The sequence below is a fragment of the Stenella coeruleoalba genome (assembly GCF_951394435.1).
Source record: "Stenella coeruleoalba genome assembly, chromosome: 20".
Taxonomy (NCBI): domain Eukaryota; kingdom Metazoa; phylum Chordata; class Mammalia; order Artiodactyla; family Delphinidae; genus Stenella; species Stenella coeruleoalba.
The window spans coordinates 49,700,004-49,706,889 of record NC_137166.1 but is presented as its reverse complement, the minus strand read 5'-3'; positions in this window follow the sequence as shown (position 1 = coordinate 49,706,889).

Here is a 6,886-nt window from a genome sequence, read left to right as displayed (position 1 = left end):
TGCAGTGGTTGGGAGTCCGCCTGCCGACGCAGGGGACGCGGGTTCTTGCCCCGGTCCGGGAGGATCCCACATGTCGCGGAGCGGCTGGGCCTGTAAGCCATGGCCGCTGGGCCTGTGCATCTGGAGCCTGTGCTCTGCAACGGGAGAGGCCACAACAGTGAGAGGCCCGCATACCAAAAAAAAAAAAAAAAAAAAAAAAAGAAGTATAGGCAAAAATGTGCACTGTCAGCCTCCCTCAGGGGAGCAGCTCTTTCATCTTCTGATCCCAACTGGCTTCTCTCAGAGGAAAAACTACTCCCCTCTCCCTCACATCTACTTAAAATCTGGTGTGGACTTTTTGTCCAGAATGGCAACAAAACAAATTAGTATGGTAACGATCTTGGTCACATCAATCACCTCTAAAGTCATCTATTGCTTACCAAGTACCCAGCACAATTTCTCCCATTCTCTCATTCATATTCTTCACATCTCCCAAATCAGTTATCATTTATATTGTTTAGATTATTCCCAAAGCAATCAACAGATTCAATGCAATCCCTTGCAAAACCCCAATGACTTTTTTCCTTCTTCCAGTAATGTGAAAGCGTATTCTCAAATTCATATGGAATTGCAAGGGACTCTGAATACCTCAAGGAATCCTTAAAAGAACACTCTTGGGAGACTCACAAGTCCCAATTTTAAACTTATTATAAAGCTACAGTAATCAAAACAGTGTGGTACCGGCATAATGATAGACATATAGATCAATGGAATGGAATTGAGTTTCCAGAAATAAACTCATGCATTTATGGCCAATTGATTTTTTTGTTAATTCTTTATTTATCAAGAGAAGCTATTCCTTAGCCCAGATATTCATAGTTCATAGTTTCATAGTTCAGAAACACAGGTAAGTGACAAACTTCCACAGAACTCAACCCAAAGAAATTCTTTGCATTCCAAAATCACTTTGCACTCTGAAAGATACCAGCCTTCCTCATCTCCTCAAAATCTTTTATAGAATCATAATTTCTGTAGACAGACTTCCCTGGTGGTCCAGTTGTTAAGAATCCGCCTCCCAATGCGGGGGACGTGAGCTCAATCCCTGGTTGGGGAACTAAGATTCCACATGCCGTGGGGCAACTAAGTCCACGCATCGCAACTGTTGAGCCCGCGCACTCTACAGCCTGTGTGCCACAACTAGAGAGAAGCCCACGCACCGCAACAAAGAGCCCACGTGCCACAACTAAGACCTGACACAGCCAAATAAATTAATTAATTAATTTTTTAAAAAGAGTCTCTTTTTAAAAAATAATTTCTGTAGAAATCTGCATTTTCAACTCTCAGGGAGACAATGAATGCTCCAACAATATGAAATCACAGATTCTTGGCCAGAACGTCACACATCTTGAGGTTTTGTCAAAGAACTGGAAGCCATGGTAGTTTTTCACCTTGACAGCTCAACAACAATGTCCTTACAGACTGATGGAGAAATGGACTTTGGCCAATTGATTTTCAATGAGGGTCCTAAGACCATACAAAATGGGAGGAGGTTTTCAACATGTGGCAGACTGGGTCAAATGCATATCCACAGGCAAAAGGATGAAGCTGGACCTCTACCTCACACCATAAACAAAACTAAATCAAAGTTGATGAAAGGCCTAAATGTAAGAGTTAAAACTAGAAAAGTCTTAGGAGAAAACATAGGAGTAAGTCTTCATGACCTTAGATTTCAAAATGGTTTCTTACATATGACACCAAAAGCATAGAGGCAAAGGGAAAAAAAAAAACCCAGCATATATTGGACTTTAAAAAATTTTTAAAGTTTTGGGTATCAAAGGATACTGTCAAGAAGGTGAAAATACAACTCACATAATAAAAGAAAATATTGAAAATCATATAGCTAATAATGATCTGGAATATAAAGAACTCCAACTGAATAACAAAAAGATAAATAATACAATTTTAAAATTGGCAAAGGACTTAATAGATACTTCTCCAAGAAGATATCCAAATATCCAATAAGCACATGATAACATGATCAAAGTCATGTTTTAAGGGAAATTCAAATCAAAATTACTAGGAATTACCACTGTATAGCCACTAGAATGGTGGTACTTTTTAAATGATAAAAAAAAAAATGTGTTCACAGGGATATGGAGAAATTGCAAACTGCACACTTTGCTTGTGAATATGCAAAGTGGTGCAACTACTGTGGAAAACTGTTCATTCCTCACTAAATTAAACATGTGAACAAACAAATCTGCTCCTGGATTATAACCAAAAGAATTGAAACAGATGTTCAAACAATCATTTGTACATAAATGTTCATAGTAGCATTTTTCACAAGCGTCAAAAGGTGGAAACATCACAAATGTCCACCAAGTGATGAATGGATAAAAAGATGTGGTACGCCCATACAATGAAATATTATTTCTCTTAAGAAATGAAGTACCGATACATGCTGCAGCACGGATGAACCTTGAAAACACTGTGATGAGTGAACGAAGCCAGACGCAAACCACCACATCTTTCATAATTTATAGGAAAACTTCAAAGCAGGTGAAAACATTGAGACAGAAAGCAGATCAGAGTTTTATAGGGGCTGGGAGGACAGCGGAATGGACAGTGATTGCTTAATGAGTATGAGATTATCCTTCTGGGGCGATGAAAATATTCTGGTGATGGTTATACAACATCTTGAATGTACAAAGTGTCACTGAACAGTACAATATACAAGGGTTAAAATAGTAAATTTTATGTTAGGTGTATTTTTCCACACACATTAAAAAAAGAAAAGTAAAAACATTTGAATGGGGGGGTGTGTGTCCAAAGAACAGCAGGAACTGTCCACACCTCTAGTGCTGACCAATTCGATCTGTTTCTGGAATGATACATTCTCTGAGTATCTTCACTTTATAGTGTGATTTTGATTCCCAACTGCTCGTGCAGAGTGAAGGTTGGTGTGGTTCACCGAAATCTGAAACCCTTGATCTGTTTGGTCCCAGAAACGACTCATTCCCTTCTCACTGAGCATCAGAAGCACAACTGGCTCTAATTCTCAAGTGTCTTCCTTGACAACAAAGCCACACACACAAAAAAAGCTGTGAAAAGTGCTCAAGAGAAGACGTCCAAGGTGCTATCAGGATGTAATGAGGTTATAGACCACACCCTCAGAGTTCAGGGACATTTCATGTGGGCAACATTTAAACTGAAAGCTGCTGTGGGGGTGGTGCGGGGGCCGCGAGTAGAACGCACATGAAGAGATTGGAGAGAGGGTCAGACAGAAACCATCATGCATGAACCCTGGAACTTGTGGATGAGGGAGGCACAGACACTCATGCTGGGGCACAAGTAAGAGGGAAGAGAGTGGTGAGCCGTACAGCTGAGGACTTGGCGGTTGAGCCGTGGGAGACATTTTGGGTTGTAATAAGCAGTTATAATAAGTTGGGGGCAAGGGGGAACCATGAGGAATGGGCAGGACGCTTGGCATCATTGCCCTCCACTGAGGGCCTCCTTGTCTGCAGAGGCTGGGAAGATTCAGACTGCCTTTCCCACACGGCCTTGCAGCTGGAATTCTGGGTGTATTTGAAGCTCTGGGCATCACAGCCAGGTGTTTCCCCAGCAGCACCCGTGAGTTTAGGCAATAGCTTTGAGGTGCTGAAAAGCCACTAAGCAGAAACAAGGGCGTCCAGATCCTGGATCACAGCTCAAGAGTGCTGTCCTGAGTACCATTCAACACAGCCTGGAGCCTGTTGCTCCAGCCACTCCTATGACATGTAGGCTCTTAATTCACTATATCATGTGGAGGATGCAACCAGGGCTGGGTCAAGCCAGATCATCCATTCTTTCATCACTTGAAGTCACTTTGCAGGGAGCAGGGGTCTCTTTCTGTAATCCCAGGGATATGGTTGGTGCAAAGGTTGACACAGCCTCCCCATCAGCCAGCAGAGGAGGAACCTCCTGGCTCTGGGGAGCCCCAGCCCCTTCTCCTGCATCCCTGACCTTCTCTCCATACACCTGAAAGTCTACCTCATTCCTGCTTGTTTCCTGGGAGGGGCTCCCTAAGGCCAGATGGAAATAACACCCAGATACTGCCAGGAGGAAAATCAAGTCTATTTATTCCTGGGGCAGCAAGGAAGCCAGTGGGGAATCCAGTGAGAGCAGGAACTGACAGCATCACCCTGGGTTTCACATCCAGGAGCCCAGCTCTGCCAGTCCCAAGAAAGGGCACATGGGAACGTTAACCTGGGTCTTCCCCAGGGTTGTCTATGAGCAGAGGCTGTCCTTCCTACATGGGCTGGGCCAGGGATGTTCGGAGGCCCCCGGACTGGGGTTCAGGAGACCTGGGTTCTAGTCCAGCCTGAGTCACTGACCAGCAGTAAGACCTCGGGTCAGTGTCTTCCTTGGATTCAGGGAACAGAATGAGAGAATAAAACAAAGGGCTGTTTGAAGTCAGAAGTAGAACTTTCTCTAGCCATAAGTAGTGGCAGGTCCCGACACCAAATGATGGCTCAATCAACACAGGCCAGGTCCCTCCCAGATCTGGGCTCTCTTGCAGAAGACAGAGCTGTCCCCAGACAGTGAGGTCCCATGGTGGACACAGTAGGATGGAAGTCTCTGAGGGGGCTGGTAGTAGGATTGGACAGGACTTTGTGCAAAGGATTTTTTGATACCTTGAGAAAGGGGCCAAGGCAGGATGTGAACCCAGGGCTATCTCATCCCAAAGTCTCAACGCTGTTGAGTTAGTGGCTATTGGTATCTACAGAGCTCAGAAATGGCACTGCTCTCCCATCAGCACCCAGGCCCCCCTACCCTGTCCTGATCTCCTTTCACTCTCCTGCCCTTTAGTGACTCAGCTCCCCTGAGACACAAGGCTCCAGGCCCTGGAGTGCAGTCTGGGCTCGTCCCTCTTCAGAGACGGAACACAAACCCTGCCCTAGAAAACATCCTTTCTCCCTCACCCTGGTTGCTGTCCAGGCATCTACTGCACTCCAGATTTAAGCAGAGGCAACCAGACCTGGGCCCCGTCCTGCCTGAAGCCATCACAGGAAGCGAATGGAATCAAGGTCATGAGCAATGTGCCCCAACCTGTAAAACATGACGGGGCAGCTAAGTCTGTGGCGCTCATCAAAGGAGGAATCCACCCTTGCCCTGAGCCTCCTCCATTCAAGACTTTGTTAACCAACAGGCTGCAGCTCTCTGGGAAAAAATAAATATTACATTATTACGTGGCTTCCAACGTCCTTGGGGGCAAGTTTCAGGACACAATGTTTAATTGTTGAAATCCATTCCCTAATCTGTATATTTTCAATTAAAAAATAACATAGCTTATGACCAACTCTAGTGGTTATCTAACCTACTAAAATGTTGCAATCTGCTGTTTGGAGCTACTCAGCGGCTGCAGGAGAAAGGACACCAGAGACCAGAGGGTGATATGGGGTTGGGAGGGGAGCATGCTGTACCCCTGCCCCCATGGGTGATAAAAAACAGTTAGGACTCTGGTAATTGCACAAATATTTCTGCTATAGCAGCACCTTCCCTGGACTGCTAACTCTAGTCTCAACCTTCCTGTCCACCCTCCTCCCAGTAGGTACTGGGATATTCACAGACACAAATCTGAATACTTTCCTTCCGTGCTCAGGACCTGGCCATGGTGCCCAGTGTCCTGAGGATAAAGTCCTGAGTCCTGGGACTTCCCTGGTGGCGCAGTGGTTAAGAATCCACCTGCCAATGCAGGAGACATGGGTTCGAGCCCTGGTCCAGGAAGATCCCACATGCCGCGGAACAACTAAGCCCGTGTGCCACAAATACTGAGCCTGCGTGCCTAGAGCCTGTGCTCCGCAACAAACAGAAGCCACTGTAATGAGAAGCCCTCGCACCTCAACAAAGAGTAGCCCCTGCTCACTGCAACTTGAGAAAGCCCCCGCACAGTTAGGGAGACCCAACGCAGCCAAAAATAAATAAATAAAAATAAATAAATTTATTTTTTTAAAAAGGAATGGAACTGTCAGCTTACTACCAAGGGTAGATTTGAGGTCAAGTCCCAGTGATGCTTTTTTTTTAAAATTTACTTATGTTATTTTTGGCTGCGTTGAGTCTTTGTTGCTGCACGCGGGCTTTCTCTAGTTGTGGAGAGCGGGGGCTACTCTTCATTGCTGTGTGTGGGCTTCTCATTGCAGTCGCTTCTCTTGTTGCAGAGCACAGGCTCTAGGCACGTGGGCTTCAGCAGTTGTGGCACTCGGGCTCAGCAGTTGTGGTTCACGGGCTCTAGAGCTCAGGCTTAATAGTTGTGGCGCACAGGTTTTGTTGCTCCACGGCACGTGGGATCTTCCCGGACCAGAGCTCGAACCCATGTCCCCTGCATTGGCAGGCGGATTCTCAACCACTGCACCACCAGGGAAGCCCCCACCTCCACCCAGGTGATGCTTACGTGGCACTGCGAGTCAGACATCTTCTAAGGGATCGACCCATGAGTTAGATACGTTATAGTATCAGCCCCATTTTGCAGGTGGGGAAAACTGAAACCCAGAAAGGTTGTCACTTGCCCAAGCTCACACACTGGAATGCCACCAGAATTCAAACTCAGGCAGCCTGGCTCTGAATGAGGGCTCTGGACCACCAGGCTCTACTATCTCCCATGTGGCAGCAAGGTGAGTAGCCCTCTTCTGGCCTGTTTACTCAACTATGAAATGGGCTTCCCATTAGTCACCTCTTCAGTTTGCTGCAAGGGTTAAATGACATCGGGCTTAGGTCCAGGAGAAGTGTTTTTAAAATGGGCCCCTTTGTTTCTTCAGTTCCTTGCAGGAGGATGGGAGAAGAGGCCTGGCCGCCTGCCTCCCATGTTAAGTTCTGGTGAGCTGTCCAATGCTCCACTGAGAGGAGAGACAAAACAGGGCAGAGATCCAGA